Source organism: Anolis sagrei, chromosome 2 (genome assembly GCF_037176765.1).
Source record: "Anolis sagrei isolate rAnoSag1 chromosome 2, rAnoSag1.mat, whole genome shotgun sequence".
Taxonomy (NCBI): Eukaryota; Metazoa; Chordata; class Lepidosauria; order Squamata; family Dactyloidae; genus Anolis; species Anolis sagrei.
The window spans coordinates 277,733,301-277,755,149 of record NC_090022.1 but is presented as its reverse complement, the minus strand read 5'-3'; positions in this window follow the sequence as shown (position 1 = coordinate 277,755,149).

Below are 21,849 nucleotides of genomic sequence, written 5' to 3'. Positions count from 1 at the left end.
TAACAATCATCGGGACAACAACAATTATTGACACAAAATAATGGGAACATCCAGGATCACTCTAGAAAGCTATGTTTTTTGGCTTGTGATGGGCAAGTGGGTGGTATGGGAAATCTGTGGTGCTGGATGACAGATTCATCCCGCTGCCCTATGTCCCCCTCCTGCCTCCCACATCAAGGACCTCAATGTGATGAGGTCCTCAGTCTGGTTGGACTGATTAGACACTAAAGAGGGTTTTGCATGGTCTGTCTAACCACCATCACAATCAATCTAGTCTGAAGCATAATGCTCTGAACTGGCCCTGGATTAAGCAGCCAGTGTAGACATGGTCAAAGATGTGCATAGTTAGAGGCATAATTCCACCAACTATTGCTCTTATGCAAATGAACTGCAATGCCTGATAAAAGCTATTTGGAATCTTAAGTGATGTTCCCTTCTTCCACCCAGTGCAAACTTAAGATCTCTCTGGAAGACTGAGAAGCTTCTTATTGAAACAGAACACCATATACAGTGTGTTAATGGTTTGCCATCCATATCTCGATAATCCTGGGAATTTTGCCAAGTAGCTTTCTTGAATGACTAAGTCTTTGAATTACTTCCAGAAGGACTGGCATAGATAAAATTCATTGGAGGTTTTGAGGTTGTGTGGGGAGGGACTGGAGTTTTCATCATCACACAATTTCCATTTGCATTGCTGAATCATTAGATCTGGCATTTGGAAACAGGATACATCTTAAGATAAAAACAAAAAGGAGAAGTTTACATAGATGGCTGTAGAATGAATTGTACAATGACTCTAATAAATTAAGAGAGGGAGATTAAAATGGAGAGGCAAAATGGAAACCTTTCTTTCTGAGGGAACAGTGAGCTAAAGAAGGATTGGGGATCTAAAAATAGGAACATTCCACATACATATTGGCAAAATCCAGCTTCAGAAATGAAGCCAACTCTAGAGAGGTGAAGTAAATGAATCACCCACATTAGAGAGTAAGGCAAGTCAGAACCCACCCTGTTTTCCTTGAAATCATGGTGATTGCTGCACAAATGTGGCCTTTCAGACTAAGCTGTTAGCTACAAGCTTTGGTCTAGCCTTATAGTTTCCCCTGACATGAACTTTTCATTTGTATGCTAATGAATGTTTAATCACAGTTCACTTAGCTGTACAAAAGAACAAGTAATTGAAATTCTCCAAGGGGATTTTGAAACCAACCATTTAGAACCTACAATGATGGGCTAATTATAAATTAATGGAGTTACAACTAAGAGAAAGAGGAATAGATGGCATCTGCCAAGGGTAGTGCTTGTACCACCCAACTTGTGAATGTGAGAAAGCGAAGTGTTTTCTAGACAATTGGAAACAAGGCCAAGTTCCATGAAATACCAGAGCTGTACTAAAGCCTGACAAGTGTTGATTTACACAGTCACCTGAAGACCCACCTACTGGGCTTCTATGGATGGCAAAAAGATGGTCCATGCTACATCAGAATGAGTGCAAGAGAAGGAAGATTAGGAATGGGAATTTTGTGGCTCTTTGGATATTATTAGGCCAAAGAAAGGGCATGATGGGAGCCACAACCTTGAGGCTCAGGTATCAGTGGTGGCTGGGAAGGCCTTTGCACAATTGAAACTTGTGCGCCAACTGCACCCTTTCCTTGAGAAGTTAGATCCGGCCATGGTGGTACATGCCTTAATTACATCCCATTTGGATTACTGAAATGTCCTCTATGTGGGGCTGCCTCTGAAGAGTGCTTAGAAACTTCAGCTGGTCCAAAGAGCTGCAGCCAGGTTGCTCATTGGGGCTGGCTACAGGGAATGACAACCCCACTCCTGCAGCAGCTTCACTGGCTGCCAGTATATTTCTGGGCACACTTCAAAGTGCTGGTTATGACCATTAAAACCTTAGATGGTTCAAATCCAGACTATTTGGCCGATCTCATCCCCTTTTATGAATCTGCCGAGGCACTGAGATCTTCAGGAGAGGTCCTTATCTTGGTCTCACCTCCATCCCAGGCTTAGTTGGTGGGAACGAGCGAGTGTGCCTTCTCTGTGGCTGCCCCTCAACTCTGGAACTCCCTTCTCCCCAGGGAAGCTAGAATGGCCCTTTCCCTGCTGTCATTCCAGGCAGCAGGCTAGAACCATTGTATTCAGACAAGCTTTTAAAAATGAAGGTTTTTAGGATTAATTGAGAGGGTGCTGTGGGTTTAGCTTTAAATATGAATTAAGTATGTTTGACTGATTTTAACTGTGAATCTTTGAATACTGTTTATGTTTAATTCTGTTTCAATATTTGTATATTTGTTTATTTTAAATGCTGTGCTAACATTTGCCACTTTGAGACACCTTCAGGGGAGATAAAGTGAGGTATTATTATTATTATTATTATTATTATTATTATTATTATATAACCCAGGAACAAAAATCATAGTTCAAGAGAGGAGGCGTTTCTTTTCACAAAGAAAACGGGGGAGGGTCAGTGGGCAGGAAAAACTCTCTACAATGTGATGGCAAATGTTGCACTCCAGATCAGGAAAAAGTCCTCTGACTTTAAAACACAACACAATGAGTGAAGAAGCAAATCTTTTATTGAAGCTTAGTAAAATAGCCAGTTGAAAAAAGTGCTTGTAAGAAAAATAAGAATGTTCCAAAGAACAATAAGTCAATAAAATGCAGTAACACAAAGCAATGTCCACACAACATATCAAAGCTATCCAAGACAGTGTTTATCCAGTCAGGAATCAACAGGATGCAAAGATAATCCAAAAGGCTAAAAATCTTCCCAGGATCAAAACCCCTTGAACAAGATTTCAATGGCACAAGAACTTGATTTCCAAACGATGCCTGATCTAACAGGTTTTCCCTTGAAGCAAACCTTATATCCCAAACCCCAGAAACTGGTTTCACTTTTCCCCACACTTGCCCCTTATCAGACAAAGCCTTTCAGAGCGACATAAACAATGAGTTTGCTGATGATCCTGGCTGATCTCCAGCCGCTTATTCTTCAACTCCCTATCTGGCTGCTCATGAAAATTCCCAGGTGTCAAATTGTTCTCCAACCCCAGATCTTGAGAGCTCACAGAAAGAGGGAGTAAACCATCATCCCTAGGCCCAGCAGGAATATTCTTATGAGAATCTGCCCTTTGCACTGGGGCCTCTCTGTCATTGTATGAAAATCATTGACCAAACTGTTTCCATCTTGCACCTCAGCCTCAGCCCCATCATTTCCCACATCAGAAGCAGCATGATCTTGGAACACAAACACAGGCTGATTCCCAACAGCAAATAAACTGAGAACTCCTGAATAAAACGGATAGGTTGCTAGTGTGTGATGGAGGTAGAAAAATCATCCATTTAAGTTCAAAATGGTGTATGCCTGAGCTGTACGGAAAACCTACTCTTCCAAACACTTGACATGTTCAGTGAGTTGAAGTCTCTGGTTGCCTTTAACTGCAATGGCTCAATATTATGGAATCAGGAGAGTTATAGTACCGACACTCTTTGGTACTACAACTTATAAAATCTTATAAAACTATAGCTCCAATTATTCCATAGCATTGAGCCATGGTAGTTAAAATGATGTTAAACTGCATTAATTCCACAATATAGATGCACCCCCTTTAACAACCAGCTGTAACTTTGCTTTGTACTGAAATTATGCTCTCCCTTTTTGACACTTGCATATCACTTACTGCAACACACACACACATATATATATACAGTAGAGTCTTGCTTATCCAACATAAATGGGCCAGCAGAATGTTGGATAATAAGGAGGGGTTAAGGAAAAGCCTATTAAACATCAAATTACATTATGATTTTACAAATTAAGCATGGAAACATTATATTTTACAACAAACTAACAGAAAAAGCAGTTCAATAAATGGTAACATTATGTAGTAATTACTGTATTTTTTCGAATTTAGCACCAAAACATCACAATGTATTGAAACAGCTGTGGATCTGGGTGGGAGGCAGAATACGTTGGATAATACAGAACATTGGATGAGTGAAGGCTGGATAAGTGAGACTCTACTGTGTATGTGTGTGTTTACAAATCCAGATAGAGTTAGCTCTGAGAAAAACTCCTAATCGCCGCTTTGTACAGATCTTTACCATTTGAAGAAAACCATCAGAGAGGATGCCACAATAAAATGCAGAGACTCGCATCTCACTCTATTCTAGATACCAAACATTTCTGTGTTGTCCGATTCTGTTGCTGACATGATGTACTTCCCCTCCTTTCCTCCCTTAGTTGTGTCCTAAATGTAAGGTGGCTCATACTGACTCATCCCAATTTTTTTTAAAGAGTCCATAAATGGATGGTTGTTCTCTTTGACTTGGAAATATTTTAAGCTAGTTATTCTATAATAATCTTAAGGGATTGTTTTGTTATTGCATTCCAACTCTTAAATAGGAAGCAGATTTATGTATTTTCTTGTCGTTGGCACAAAGACAGAAACAAGGCAGTAATAATCAGAATGGCTTTGGAGACCACAGTGGAGTGGAACGGTTTACAGTCACCATTATGATCAATGAAAACTGGCACACAGCCGCTTTCTTTCTGCCTTCAGTGCAGTTATGGAATTTATAGAAAACTGACTCAAGGCAGCTGCAAAGAGTTACCAAGCATTTTCAAAGAACACCATAATATTATGAATTTTGTCTGGAATGGTTTTTTTAATGCCTCGTGAAACAGTATCATGTTTTTGCTTTGTTTTGTTTCTTTAATCAAATGAATCCTGTATCCTCAGCAAAGCTCAACATGCAAAATGGCTCTCTGGAGGATGAGAGTGAAGATTTTTGATTGCTTCATAAGTTTTCAGAAGGAAATGTATTTTGATGTTTTTGTTCTAGAAAAGCAATAGCAAAGGGGTTTTTTTTGTTTCTGTTTAGACTTCTCTTTGGTGCTGACTTCTAATGTGCCCCTCTTTAAACATCATATTTCAAAATAGTGAAATCTTCCTGCCAGCAGCAAATAAAATTGTTCAGCTTGTACTTTCTAGAGAGCAGGAAAAAAAAATAATTCATTCAGAATAAATTGTTCTCTTCCTCCCCTCAATGTGGTGTGAATAAGAGAAGGAGTGTTGGTTTCCTTGCCTAGTTCCTGGGAGAACATTTGCAAGCAACATTGGCCCTATCTAGAACAACCAAATGGAAGAAAAAAGCCAATCAAAGTAGAACAGCATTGCTCAGCTATAGGAAGAGACCTAGAAATAGTGTTCCTGTGTAATCACGTAATTGTCAACCACGGTTGCAAGATCATTTATGACTTTCCATAAGAAAACTTGGAACTTAGAGATTCCAGACATGTCTGTAAATATTACACTGTTCTGTTTATTACTCTGTGGAGTGAAATCAGATTATATGGACCATTGAAGGTCAGCACTTATAGGAACTCTAGTCACTTGTTAACTAATTACTTTTCATTCATCCTGTAAAATGATAACTTTTGTTTCACTTGTCTGGCTAAAGTCACGTGGTTTAAGGAGCTGGCTGCAAAACAGAGGGTCTGGATTGCAAAATCTAAGTGCATTTAGGTCCACACTTAGGTAGGAGTCAAACCAGCCTGCAAAAGTTAAGCAATTCAGGACTTGTCTGCATAGATTTAAAAAATCTTACTCCGGTCATAGTCATTGCAATCTGGACACGTGGTGTTCCTGGTGATTTACTTGGAATGCAGCACATTGGGCTTCATACTGGTTCCAAAACCTTGCCTTTTACCCAGTTTTCCAGAAAATCTTGATTGTCGGGTGCTTGGCCAGCCCTCCAAGGTGACATTGCATTACTGTGGAGTTAGAGGAGGAGTTAGTGGTGGGTGGAACAGGTGTGTGGGAAATAACCTGAGCCCATTAGAAACCTTGGAAAATAAGGACAATACATTCAGGAATCTAATTAGGGCACTTAAGGAAAATGGAATCAAAAGGATAGGGGACCTCATGGGAGCCAATGGAGAAATAATAAAGTGGGATAAAATAAAAGACAAATGTGGTCATGGAAACTGGATAGCATGGTTAGGCCTGTCCAGTAAAGCTCAGGCTATGAAAAGAAGAGAAGTAGCAGAAACCCCACTTGATAGAATAATTAAAAGGAAAGTAGAAATAGACAAAGGGATTATTGGGCTACTATATGAGGAATTAATCACCTTAACTTACAAAACAAAAACAACCCTTATAGAAAATTGGAAACAAGAGGAAAGATTCAATGAGAAATTAATTGGGTCTTGGATTGACAATATTCATAAAATTAAACATTTGAGGTGGTAAGCAGATCATTCCCAGCTGGTTCCTTCATGGTGTGAATTTTAAATTTCAAATTTGATGGCATGGTTGCTCCTTTTTTGCTTATTTAAGAATGTGAATATCAGTATATCTCTGTTTATCAGGAAACACACATATTTAGTTGCACGATTGAGGGAAAGGAACATGGCCAAAAATAATGCAAAACAGTGGAAATTGTTGTGACCAGTTCTCTGTGCTCATGGCATCAGTCATGATGCACAACTGGCACCAACTGGCCACTCTTATCAGTGTGCTGTTATGGATCTTCACAATTCAATAACAGGATTTTTTTAGCATCTCTTCTACATAGCAAACAATATGTAAAGGTACGCAATATAGATAATAATATAGGATTTAGGATTTTTTCCCCAAAAAATTATTTTTACCCTGGGGGCTACATGTGGGGCTACATAATGGGTTCTATGTTGTCCACCTCTGTTGCAGACAATACAGAGCTAGATTAACTAATGGCATATCTCAAAACTGTCGAGGCACAAACAAATGTGGCCTAGACATTTTTGTGTAATCCATAACCACATTTCACTTTCTTTCAAAATAAGTGTCACCATCACATATAGATTTTCACAAAATTTTATGCTTTCAACACATTTTCATTCAAGATGTCTTTTGAGGCTGGTCAAGGTGTGGTCATATGTGCTAACAGGAAATCAAATTTTGGATTTTTTCAACTCATCCTCTTAGAGCAGTGGTTCTCAACCTGTGGGTCCCCAGATGTTTTGGCCTTCGATTCCCAAAACTCCTAACAGCTGGTAAACTGGCTGGGATTTCTGGGGGACCCACAAGTTGAGAACCACTGTCCTAGAGCCATCCCAAACTATATGGGAGTTCAAATGGAGTTGGATAAAATTCTGGCTGAGATTCAACATTGGGAGACCTCTCAGACAATACAGAGCAACTGTAAAACCAAGAGTGGATTTCTAGCTACTGTAGCAAACAGATCTACTGGTTGCCTGTTGGTCCTATTTATTTATTTATTTATTTGGGACATTTTTATCCCGTCCTATCTCGATCTCTGCAGAGGGACTCAAAGGCAACACATGTCCTAGGAATGCATGAAGATGTATAACCACAAGCCAATCATATCCCAGAGAGTGCATGATAATGATGTCATGGACTCATGTGGTTTCATGGAGCCAATCAAGTACCTCTTAAGCAGTGAAATGTTATGATGCATTAATGAATGAGGTAATGACTTCAGGGATTTTTAGTAAAAGATCATTCAAACATTTTTAGGAGTGAATCAAACTTGAAAGAAGAGTCCTTGGTTGAAAGTCCCGAAGAGGCAGCAACATATTCATGGAAAACAAAAAAAACCTTCCGCAATCTAGAAAGGGATTCAGTTCATTCCTGAGTGAATCCACTCATTCCAATGCAATCCGGGATTCTAATTCTTAAGTACTGTCATCCTATGATAAATGTAGTTAGCGCTGCAGAGAAGATGAAGTCATTATTGCAGAATGTAGCTCTGGGACAGCTGCCTCCTATTTTGAAAGAATAAACTTGTCAGCTTTGCTTCAAGATTCATATACTAAAAATGCCTCAGCTCTGGCTGATTGGAATGCATGTAGCAGCAGGAACCAGCTTTTCAGACTATAATAATGTCAACCCACCACGTTTTTAATTTACAGTGTTCAAATGCTATGGCGGCTTGAGTTTCTTTCTTCTTCTTTTCCAGGTAATCCTCTAACAAGTAATATGACAGAATTCATAAAGAGCAGTAAAGAATAATCGGTTCCACTGACATTCATGGGAAATGTGCATCACAGACGGAATGGACTCTACTTTACTTCTGTGAGGAGAATTTGAGGATGGCTTAAAGGAAACAGTAACACTGCCTATAAGAGCTTTTGTGCAATTCTCTGGATGGTAGGTATCACATAGCTATATACACATGATGAAGACCTACCGTCAGTTTTATTTCTCTGTGTAATATAACCCTAAGGAAGGTTTCCATTTAGCATGCATAGATAACCACACCTCATCCAGCCTTAAAAGACAACTGTATGTGCCCTAATAAAATGTCAATAAGGATTATGGCTCAGGACCTCTTCACACTAGGCAAGTATAGCACAACAGTTGGTCTTCCATATTTGCGAGTTTGACTTTTTTACAGCTTTGATTTTGAATGGATTTGATTAAAAAGTTATCACTGAGAATCTTTAGGTTTCCATTATGATGCTATGATTAAAGTCACAGGAAGTTGACCATGCTGGAGGATCAGAGATTCCTAGAGAGAATGCCTCTAGGAATCTCTAGATGTTCCAGTGCAATTCTATGGTGAACTTCCATTAGATAGTGACCACAGATTTATATCGAAGGACCTAGATGTTCTCTCTGGGTTTTTTTAAAAAGATAATATACAAGGATTACCTGGAAAGTAAGGTTACAAGGCACGTAGCTCAAACAGGGAATTTTCTCAGGGAAAGTTGGTATCACTGTAATGTAGCAGAAAGCCAGCAGAAGTGAACAAGCAGTGCCAGTTGTCAGTAGCTCATCAACTGGCATTGTGGTGAATGTTAGAGATAAGTGTCCTCATTCTGTTTCCATCCAAGTGCAAAGTGTGCACTGTAATATGCTGCCTAAATGCTAAGGGCATGAACACCTCTGCAATTCATCGCAAAATTGTTTCAGTTTATGGAGAGGACTAATGTCAAGGCAGCATATGACAAAATGGGTACAAAATATATTGTGAGACCATGAAGAAACTTTGCCGAGCCATCCAAAACAAACATTGTGGGATGCTGATGGTGGGAGTCTGTGTCCTTCATGACAATGCACATCCGCACACTGCTCATACAACACAAGAGTTGTTGACTTCATTTGGTTGGGATGTTTGAAGCCACCTCTCTCACAGGCTCACTCTTGCAACCAGTGACTGTCATCTGTTCACTAAATTGAAGAAACACCTTGATGGAAAACACTTTTCCAAAGATGACATGGTGAAAATCGAAGTGACGAACTACCTGAAAAAGGAGGAGGGAAACTTCTATGACACAGGCATCAAAAACCCGTCGCACAGATGACAAAATGTATTGAACTGAATGCTGATTATGTGGAGAAATAATATAATACCTATGCTACAATCCATGTAAGTTTTATTAAAATATATTCATTCTTTGTATTTTTTAAAAAAATCTTCTAACCTTACTTTCCAGATAACCCTTGAGTTTTTAAAATTTATGGTTGCTCCATTTTTGCAGTAGGAATATACCCCTAACCACAATGAATGTGGAGGGGTGATTCTGTTGTGTGTATGTACCTTCAAGTTTCCTGTTGACTTATGGTGATCCTGTGAATTTCATAGGATTTTTCTAAGCAAAGAATACTCAGAATACTTCAACTGAAATGTAGCTTCCAGGACCTGATATTAATTGACAGTTTCCCATCAAAGTACTAACCAGGGCTGTCTATGGTTACATTCCAAGATTCGATGGGATCTGGTGCTTTTAAGATATTATTTCACTTTAGCTACCATGGCTCCAAACTTGGGTTTTGCAGTCTAATGAGGCACCAGAACTCTGTGATTTATTCCTAAGTAATGTGACTACTCCTGGGACAGCAGCAAATTCTATTTTCTAGTTATGGCAGTAGTATTTTTAAGTGCAATTAAATGAAAGTGCACATGTTTACATTGTTTTGGAGTGGGCAATCAAGCTTGCAGTGAAGGGGTGAGTGGAAGAGATAAGAAATGCATGCCCCCAACATTTCACAGATGAAAATCGGGATCCATGTGGTCAAGAAACATCGGAGTGTGGTCATAACAGCAAAAGTGTAGTATTAAATGTATAACATTTCGTATCTTTTGGTACTTTCTGCTTAGTGTGTAGGTCTTGGCTCTTTCATTTGAAAGCCCTGACTCAGGACATGCATCATGTAATTTAATTCATATCCCCCACCCTCCAACAATGAGAACACAATTTATTTGTGTTGGGACAAATCCAATCATCCCCAATTGATCTGCAGCAACTGGGCGCCCTACTTCTTTCACTTGGACTCTTCCCCTTCCATTGTTCTTTTATAGCAACGCAAGGCGGTCATGTAAAGTTTTGCACCTCACTTTGCCAAATTCAAACATCCCCAATTGGTAAGGCATTCACTTTCCCCGAACTTCAAAATGCGCCCCTTTCTCTCCATATCACTTATGGTCTCATCAAACATTTGCTCATTGAAATTGTTTGCTCCTGATTCAGCAAAAATAAATGTTAAAACTGGCAGGCAGGGAGAGGACTCGACTTCATTTAAATCAGGCTATTTGTGTTTGCAGGGAAAGCTTTTCAGGGAATACATCCAAGAAGAGAATGAAAGAAAATGTATTCTGAAAGGAAAGGGAAACAGCAGGAGCGTCCTGTATTTCTCTGCTTCTCAGCAGTAGCCGCTGCCAACATCAACATAATATACGCAGAGGGTTATATTTTTCTTGTTTTTACACTCTGGTTTTGGGTTTACCCTCAGCAAATCATTGTTATCTCATCGTCTTGCGCCAATGTTGATTATAGGAATTTGTACAGCCATGCCACAACATCTCATTGTAAGAAAAAGGGAGACTGTGCATAGCATTTACAACAGTGCCCTATCAGAACTTGAAAAGTTACTTTTTTTAACATTCACTCCCACTGTTTACTATAGTGGTGGTGTTTTTTTCCATTGTTTTTAATGCAGCTCATTGTTTTGCTTCTACTGCTTGTTATTTTTCAATTACTATTTTTTTAAAAAAATATTTAAAAATTATGGTTGCTAAGAGAATGGCATGGAACATGAAAAATCCTCTAAACTTCCTGTTAAGAGCAACCCAAAACTTCTACTCAACCCATCAGTAACTTTCTTATATTATTTTCGAGATATAACTTGCATATGCTGTTCTTATCATAAAAATAACTCACTATAGGTGGCAACATTGATCAAACCTGTTACTTCTATCTTAAGGACTTTATGATAGAAACCCACCATTCCATTGTCTTAGCATAGACAGTGGACACATACTGTGTTGAACACCTCTCTTTGGCCACTTCCAGACAGTACTTAAACTTGCACTGAAGCGGATTGAAGAAACCCACTTCGTTGCATGGTTAAGTCCCCATACCTCCCTCAAAACCCATGCTTTCCCAGAGGGGTGCCTAGATGCCCTCCTGGTATCTTCCGGGAGGGCACACAGTCATCCAAACCACCCCCCAAAAGAAGCCTGTAAAATTAAAAGAACTTACCCATCCACCATTAAAGTACTTCTGGAGTACTCCTGGTGCATAAAAATGATGTGCCAGGAGGCTGGGGGGGGGGGGGGTGGTGGTGGTGGTGGTGGTGGTAATTTTCCTCCTTACCTCCCTCTACATGCTAGGAGCCAGGAAAGTTGTTTTAATTTTTATGGGCTGCTTTTGGGGTTTTTTTTGGGTGGGGGTTGGGTATCTTCTATGTTTTCCAGGTTCATTGAGCCTGAAAAGCCTGGGAGGGATGTGTGGATTGGACCCAGGGATTGCATGAAGTGGTTCCCGGGCCCAATCCACACTGGGCCCACTCCTGGAAAGACCCATATCTTATAAAATAAATCCAGGTCTTGCCAGGTATCAAATTAATTTGATTTTACCAAAGGCATCATTTGGACGTTTCTGCTAAAAGCACACGAGCTCATGCGTTTTGAGCCCTGTCTGGATTCATTGATTTGCCATTCCTTGGTCTTGCAATCATACCATGCATTTCAGAAGATTTTCTTTAGCAATGACTATGAGAGGTGGTATTGTCAGTTCCTTCCTCTTAAATATAGTTAACCTCAGTAACCATATTTTATGGGGGGGGGGGGCATTGCTCTGCTCAACAACATCAGCAACCCATATTATTGGGTCATTTTGAACAGATTAAAAACCCCTTGGAAAAGCCCTGGGTAAGACCTCATGACATTAGTAAAAAGTCCTTGTTGTAGGGCCCTTCTTCCACTCAGCCAGCACAGAATCCCCTGGATCTCATCCTACAATGTACAACTATTTCAGGCAGGGCTCTGTGCTGTGTGGAGAAAGCCTGGCAGGAGGGGAAAACCTGAACATGGAAAACTGCCTATATTCAGTTTAGGAATAATGGGGACAATGCAGATGCACGCTGGAAAACTATGTGTGATGAGCAAGTGGGTGGTGCGGGCAATGCAGGGCACTGGACAACAGATTCCCCCTGCTGCCCCACAATTTGGCCCACTGCCCTACAGGCATCCTCGCTATATCCCACTTCCAGGACTTCAATGTGATGAGGCCCCACATTTAAGAAACTATGAACAACTTCCCTGCCCCTATTGATAAAAGTGGCTGTGGAGGAAACAACAACCAGCAAAACCCAAGGAGTTATATTGTGAAAACCCAGACTTCTTTAGACCAGTCTGTATGATCTTAGTCATATAGAAAGCATCTTCAATATCTCCTGGAAAGACAAAATAATAGTAGTGATGTAAACACCTAAGAATAAGGAATATTGCTAGTCTATATGGCATTCACCCTTGGGAAAAATGTTGGGAACAGTGTACCAACCATGGCAACATTACTGGAAAGCCCAGCTTATTCAATTCAAACTGGAGACTTCATCACACACAGTAAAATCAGAATTTCTACACATTTAAGATTCCCTTCACACGAAGCACGCTTCCTACGATCACCAATGCAAAGGCTCAGGGAAAGATGAGGGTTAATTAAAACCAATTCTTATGATCTGCGGTGATGTTTTTTTAAAGATAAATAATCAAAATCCTGGAGGGATAACAGGAACAAATCTCAATGCAATTGGCCTCAGGGAATGTGCCGCCATAAGAAAGGTGCTTCTGTTTCAGTGGAAGAGTCTTGAGTGCAAACGACCTCATGGAAAGTACTACCTTAAGAAATATGCCTTAAATCTGCTTCAGTGGAAGGGTCTTGAAGGCAGTGATGCCTTGATGGATGACTGATTTTAAAAAGTGTACTGGTATCCTTGAAATGGGAGGCGTCATCACCTGCCCATGGGATGGGACTTGAGCAGGTGGTTGAACTAGAAGCTGGAGGAGGTGATCTTGTGTGATATGAGTGAGTACATTTTTCATCTTCTTTAAAGACAGAACCCCATGAAACTCCATCCTTTCCACTGCTTTCCCTCATTTTCTCCAGCTCCTTCTGATTAAATCCATAGTAGCACCATGTGTGTGGCATGGAGATGCTGTTCACCACCAGCTTACTTCTTCCTTCCTTCTCACCTCCCGTCCTCTCTATAGAATTATGGCAGTTTGACACTCTTTTAACTGTCATAGTTTCTTCATATGGAATCCTAACATTTGTAGTTCATTGTGGCACCATAGCCTTCTTGCAGAGAAGGATAAATATCTCACAAAACTACAAATCCCAGAATTCCATAGCATTATTGAAAAACTATAGAAAGAGTTTTCCATTCCTGCTCTACATGTTTACTCTTGCAAATGCCTTATCTGTTTGTTTTATAGGATCATGCACCCTGTTCTTTGATTTTTCGAGAATTAGGGATAATACTTTGACACATGGCAGATGATCCTTCCCTTAAAACCAGTGGTTCTCAACTTTCCTAATGCTGTGACTCCTTAATACATTTTCTCATGTTGTGGTGACCCCCAACCATAAAATTATTTTCATTGCTACTTCATAACTGTAATTTTTGCTACTGTTATGAATCATAATGTAAATATCTGATATGTATAATGTATTTTCATTTACTGGACCAAAATTGGCACACGTACCCAATATGCCAAAAATTGAATACTGGTGGGGTTGGGGGAGTTGTAGTTGCCGGGATAACCTACAATCAAAGAGCATTCTGAACTCCACCAATGATGGAATTGAATCAAATCTGGCACACAGAATTCCCATGACCAACAGAAAATACTGGAATGGTTTGGTGGGCATTGACCTTGAGTTTTGGAGTTGTAGTTCACCTACATCCAGAGAGCACTATGGACTCAAAAAATGATGGATTTGGACCAAACCTGGCATGAATTCTCAATATGCCCAAATGTGAACACTGGTGAAGTTTGGGGAAAATAGATCTTGACATTTGGGAGCTGTAGTTGCTGGGATTTATAGTTCACCTACAATCAAAGAGCATTCTGAACCCACCAATGATAGAATCGGGCCAAACTTCGCATGCAGAACTCCCACAACCAACAGAAAATAATGTGTTTTCTGATGGTCTTTTGTGACCCCTCTGACACCCCCTTGTGACCCCCCCCCCCCGGAGTCCTGACCCCTAGACTGAGAAACATTGTTTTAAACTGATAAACATCACTTTATAGCACATTGATTGCAAAATAACAGGCAGCAAGCTGTTTCCTTTTCTCTGTGTGTGCTTCTTGTTAAATTTAAGAATGATTATGAAATCTATTTCAAAGAGGCAATGATGACTTCTGATGTGGCAAGATGTTTTTGTGACTGCTCTTTGCTCTTGAGCATGCAGCATCATCTGTTCCAGGAAACTATCTCTGAAGACAAACACAATTTCTGTGCAAGTTGCATTTTTGAAGGAGTGTCGGTAAAAAAGTACACCATTCGTAGTTTTTCCCCTTGAGACTTTCTCCACAAGTATCCCTCATATAGCAGTAAACAGCCAGAAATTGGACTGGAAGTGATGTTAGAATGTGTAGAGCCACTTGGGATAGACTCATGGTTGATATAGATATGAAACCCTGAGCAACTCTCAAGAGGGTAGTGTCAGCACTGATGTTCAAGTGTCCCAGCATCAGTCCCAAAACTTAAATGAGGTAGGGAAACTACTACGCAGTGGCCAACCTAGCTTCTGATGAACACTCATGGACCCAGAAAACTGTGGGATAGGGTACCTGGTCAGAGGGATGGAATCTTGTTAGGCCACTGCAACTCTATCTTTCCAAGTCTCACTTGATGCAGCACAGAGAACCCCAAAACTGAGAGAGATTAATAATGCCCCCTCTCATTTTTCTACAAAAATACTCTCAATTTACAAAGGTACAATCTGCAAAAAAATCAAATCTCATCTTCAAATATTCTGGCCATGTTTAGTACTTCTCATCCAGCACAACTGGAAAACTAGATATACATTCCTCTTATTAGTCAGTTTTTATTTCCTTTAAGAGGGGTCAAGTATGGTGTAGTGGTTTGAGCACTGGTTTATGACTTTGGAGACCAAGGTTTGATTACCCACTCGGCTGTGGAAAGTGACTGGGTTACCTTGGGTGAGTCACACACTCACAGCCACAAAAATCCCATTATAGGTTTACCTTATGATCACCATAAGGTGAAAATGACTTGAAGACACAGAAGACTTCTCTGTAAGTATGCTTACCTTACACTACTATGTTTTTGAATAACTTTTTATTTTGTTTTATGTACAAAATGAAGTTATTTTATGCCAGGAAACTAGCAATTAACTCCAGTTCCCAGAAGAGAAGGTACTAATATGGGACAAATAAATAGCAAACACTCATTTTAATGAAATGGGAAGCTCTTGATTAAAATACAGCGGTGTTGAAAAAACTTTGGAAAACAAACTTGCTTTCCAAAGCCAAACACCCAAAATAAATTAACCACAATTATACTCATAAACAAGATAAAAAAAACCCTTACAATACAAAAAAAAATGGTTAACAACTATTCCCTAGGACAGCGTTTCTCAACCTGGGATTCAGGACCCCTGGGGGGTGGGTGGGTTGCGAGGGGTATCAGAGGGGTCACTAAAGACCATCGGAAAACACCGTATTTTCTGTTGGTCATGAGGGTTCTGTGTGGGAAGTTTGGCCCAATTCTATCGTTGGTAGGATTCAGAATGCCCTTTGATTGTACAACTCCCAAATGTCAATGTCTATCTTCTTAAAACTCCACCAGTGTTCACATTTGTTTTGTCATGCCTTATCATGCCAAGTTTGGTTCAGATCCATCATTGTTTGAGTCCATGGTGCTCTCTGGATGTAGGTGAACTACAACTCCAAAATTCAAAGTCAATGCCCACCAAACCCTTCCAGTATTTTCTGTTGGTTATGGGAGTTCTGTGTGCCAAGTTTGGGTCAACTCCATTGGGTCAACTCCATTGTTGGTGGAGTTCAGAATGCTCTTGGATAGTAATTGAACTATAAATCCCAGCAACTACTCCTCCTAAATGACAAAATCAGTCATGCCCCCCACACCCACCCAGTATTCAAATATGAGCGTATTGAATATTTGTGCCAAATTTGATCCAGTGAATGAAAATACATCCTTCATATCAGATATTTAATATAGCAGAATCTTAACAGTAGCAACGTTATAGTTATGAAGTAGCAATGAAAATAATGTTATGGTTGGGAATCACCACAACATGAGGAACTTTATTAAGAGGTCGTGGCATTACACAGGTTGAGAAACAATGCTCGAGGAAGAAAGAGTAAACTAATCTCTTGTTAAATTCTTATGAAAATGTGGCAGCAGCCATGCCCAGGTGGCCATTCTTCCCCTTCCTGAACTTCTGGAGTAATCTTTTGAGAAAGGACACATGGAATTTAAATGCAGGAGCATCCAATACAAAAAGGCCAGGTTGTGTGCTTGTCTGCATGCAATCTTTTAAGAACATTCGAGCAATTTGGGAAGAAGAAGCAGAACTTCTGTTTCCTTGTTTCTCTGTACCCTCTAAAACCATTTCCAGTGGATATTCAATAACCAAGATACCATATCATATCATCAGTATAAGCAGTGGTTTTGCATGTGGCATTGCTGGTTTGTTGATTATATAAATACGTTCCATTTTTAAAAAAGAAAACATTGATGGGGAAAGAGTATGGGATTGAGTGACTCAGTGTTTGGATGAAGACTGTACAGCTGTTTTAAGAAGCAGTAAAAAAACAGCTAATGATGGCTGTCTTAGAAACCAAGTCTATTAAAGAGATGAATTTTGTTTATTATTATTTAAAAAGTTCCAATGGGGTTACATCTGACACCATCACTTTGCAACAGCAGTGTGCTCTCCAAGCTGCTAAAATGGAGTGGCACTCCAGTTTTTGTACAGCCTTGAACTATATTAATGGCTATCTCCAAAACAAACACACACACGCAGAGGAAGTGAGGCATTGGAGAGTGGCTGAGAAAACAGGCAAATGTACCAGAAGGACATCAATGTCAAGTCAGCTAATAAAATCTGAATGTTTACACAGGGAGACCACAGCAGTGGGCTGCTACGGAGGCAGAAGACCTAGTAAAAGGGACCAGGGAGCTTCCAGTAAGATAGCCAAGACTATCTCACATTTGGTGTTCACAGATGAGAAATGCCTATAGTCCAGTGATACACCACACACTTTGAATACAGAAGGTTACAAGTCCCATCCCTGGCATGCCTAGCCTACACAGGGCTGGGGAACCCCCTGAAATCCTGGAGAGTTGCTAACAGTACAAGATAATATCAAGTTAGAGGAACCAATGGTTTTGACTCAGTATAAAGAAGATACACATCTCCATACCTAATAAACCTTCGGGATGATTAAAAAAAATAGAAAAACACTAGGTGCACCAACAGGAAACTCTGCAAAGTCTTGGCTGAATGGTTAGGAACATGGAACTTGTCTAAAAGCTAGATTAATACTCATGACTGGAGGAAGAGCCGCTTAAATCAGCACACTCAAGAGAGATTGCAAGATGTATCATGGAAGTGGGCAAAATCATGTCTGTTTTTTTACCACCACCTGTTCTGTTCATCTTTAGACACCTGACATTTATTTTTTAAAAATGGACCTCAAAATATGAATTATGAGCACAGTTCCATTACATTTTCCATTTCACCCTGTGATAACCCCACATGAATTCCTTTTGCTTCACCACACCTTGGTCTCCAGGAAACGACCCCCCAGAATTATAACAATTGTTTAACAGTGAACTGTAAGACTTGGAGGGAACACACAATGGATTTTGTCATAGCCTCCTGAATTCTTTTCCTTTTTCAACCTGATACGATTTGGGCTATCTGTGGGAATGGTTCCTCTCCCATGTCTCCATCCAGACTCATCCTTGTGACACCCATTGAGATGACCAACATCTTAAAGCACCAGTTGTTTTGGACTAATTCCATTGTATCCACCAGAGCCAGACCATTAAGCCCACCATAAGCCCTAGGTCCATTGCCACATGTTCATTCATTTCTGATTGCACCCTTCTCAAGGGTGACTCAATTAATGGACAGACACTTCAAAATAATCCAATGACAGTTTATTCAAGTTTTCTGCCAAAACAAGAGCCAACCACCAATGATGTCAGAGGGAACCATGGACCAACCACTAAGCCGGACACTTCCTAGAGCAATCAGGAACTAGTGCCGGAGTCTTGAATAGTTGTCAAAATAAATAAAAAATGTTCTGCATTCACAATTGCAGTATGTCAGTTCTTTGAAGTTGTTTTTCTGTTGACTTTCTCTCTGGCCATTAAGAATAAACCTCTAATTTTGCCCTCAATCCATCTGTGTCTCATTTGGCCTTCTGAGAAGCTAGACACACCAGGCTCTGAAGCCGCAGCTCTTGTGGAAGCTGAACACAACACAAAGAAGCAACAAGATAGCAGGACCTGGAAAGAAATGGGGCTTTGGCATGACTGCACATCAAGAGTCCTATTGGTAGTCCCACCTAGAGTGAATCTATTGAATCAATACTTTAGGCATAGATCAACACATAATTTCCATGGGTTCAATTTATCTTTTCCCTCTGAAACTACCTTAAGGGCCAAATCCAGTCTATTGTTATCTAAAGTTAGACCTATTGAATCAATAGGAATTTGTCAGTTGACTTGACAGTTTATGTTATTTCTTGTTGATTTCTCAGGGTTTTTTTTAAAATCCAGTTATATTCATTCCATTCATTCCATATGCCCCCTTCTACACTGCCATATAAAATCAATATTATCTGCTTTAAATTGGATTATATGGCAGTGTAGACTAAAATAATCCAGTTGAAATCAGATTATGTGGATTTTCTGGTTTGATAATCTGGATTATATGGCAGTGTTGAAGGGCCATGGGACTGCTTTAGTTGGCACTAATTGGATTTGCAAAAGGGACAAGGGTAAAATCCAGAGTTACTTTTTTTAGCACAACAATTTCCAGTTTTTCATCCAATAGGCCTACTAGAAGTCATTTTTGGATTCAAGGAGTCCTCTTTCCTTCTCCAAAAGGTATTTTTCCACCTAGTAGTTTCCACTCAAGAAGGTGATTCCATCAGCAGAATGAATAGGGCATCAATTCCATGAGTTATAATCAGCCATTTGTTTAAAATAGCCCATACTGGTTGCTGCACTGGACAGGTGTTGAATGATGGAATTGAATTCCATAGTATGGTTCGGCATTGTCTGAAGACATTCAATTGGCCATTATCAAAGGAAAAAATCTGAGCAGATGATGTATGTATGATTTCCTCACATCTGTGTTTTACTCAAATTCTGTAGCAGACAACCTATGATGGATGGTATGAAGCCATACAGAAACCAACACCATTAAACAGGATGGGGTTAGTCAGGCATTGGGGTTTTGCAGTGGGCTGGAGCCACAGAATGTGGTGAACCAGAGTTGAGACATGTCACCAAATAATCATCTTATGGCCACTGCATTCTTGCAGAGCCCATACCATATAGACCAGGATCAGCAAGCCAAGAGCTTTTCCCTGGGTTTTTTGAAGCCCTACAAGTACAGCTTTTCTTGGCTAGGAGTATCCCCATGTGGTTACTTTCCTTACAAGCCACCCATACTTTTGGAATGTTTTCCTAGAGTGCAGGCTTTTTTTTTTTTTTTTGCTCATGCTCCAGTGGGGTAGAAGTTTAGATCAGTGTTTCTCAAACTGAGCTCCTCTAGGTGTTTTGGACTTCAGCTCCCAGAAATCCCAGTAAGTTTACCAGCTGTTATGAATTGTGGGAGCTGAAGTCCAAAACATCTGGAGGAGCACAATTTGAGGAACTCTAGTTTAGATGGTTGTAGATCCATGATCCATATACTTAGTTTAGCCTGTCATCCTATGTCAGTAATTTGTGATGGATTGGTTGCGGGTATTGGATAACACATTACAAAGGTGTACAAAAAGTACAGTGGAAGTATCCTAGAGTTATGCCTATGTACTGTCCTCATTGGGGCTCTATCTTTGATTCCCAGCACAATCATCCAAGTTACTGATGAATTAGAGTTGTCTCCTCCTTGTTGAAAATTTGGCAAGTGGGGTTTATATATCTGTGGAATGTCCAGGGTGGGAGAAAGAACTCTTGTCTGTTCGAGGCAAGTGTGGATGTTGCAATTGGCCACCTTGATTAGCACTGAGTAGTCATCCAGCTTCAAAGCCTGGCTGCTTTCTGCCTGGGGGACTCCTTTGTTGGGAGGTGTTAGCTGGCCCTGATTGTTTTTGTTCTGGAATTTCAGTTTTCTGAGTTCTGTTCTTTATTTACTGTCCTGATTTTAGAGTATTTTTTTATTACTGGTAGCCAGCTTTTGTTCATTTTCATGATTTCCTCTTTTCTGTTGACATTGTCCACAAGCTTGTGGATTTCATTGGCTTCTCTGTGTTGTCTGACATGGTAGTCATTAGAGTGGTCCAGTATTTCTGTGTTCTCAAATAATATGCTGTGTCCAGGTTGGTTCATCAGGTGCTCTGCTATGGCCAACTTCTCTGGTTAAAGTAGTCCTCAGTGCCTTTCATGTTCCTTGATTCGTGTTTGAGCAATGCTGTGTTTGGTGGTCCCTATGTAGATTTCTCCACAGCGTGCACTGTATACAGTAGACTCCTGCAGAGGTGAGAAGATTTTTATTACTGATAGCCAGATTTTGTTCATTTTCATGGTTTCCTCCTTTCTGTTGAAATTGTCCACATGCTTGTGGATTTCAATGCTTTCTAAGTTAGCCTGATATGGTGGTTGTTCGAGTGGACTAGCATTTCTGTATACTCAAATAATATGCTCTGTCCAGGTTGGTTGATTATGCTCTGATTCCCCCAGGCAGGAAGCAGCCAGGTTTTGAAGATGCCAGGCTATTCAATGCTAATCAGGGTGGCCAATTGTAACATTCACACTTGCATCAAACAGACAAGAATTCTTTCTCCCATGCTGGACATTCTGCAATTATATAAACCTCACTTGCCTAGTTTCCAACAAATCTCACAACCTCTGAGGATGCCTGCCATAGATGTGGGTGAAACATCAGGAGAGAATGCTTCTGGAACATGCCCATATAGCCCGGAAAACTCACAGCAACCCAGTGATTCCAGCCATGAAAGCCTTCGATGACACAGCTTGGGGTTTGTTTAAACTAAAAAAGAATATAGGGGTGAAGAGAAACTGGTTTTCCCCATCCATAATGTTAGACTATAAATCATCAGCTTAACCCTGCTTTTCTATGTAGTATTTCATGAATAGCTGCTTATTCTCTAGTAGTTCTTAGTCTCCTTGTTTCTCTTTCCCTCTCTCTGTTTTCTACCTATTATTGCTGATTTAGCAAGTGAGGGTAATTCTCCAAGTGCTGCCAGCAGAAGGAAACCACTATTATTTACATTACATTTTTGACCCAGTTAACACCCTGACAAAGTAGATCCTGACTGTTTTTCCTGCTATGCTCTGTGCATTGTTGTAAA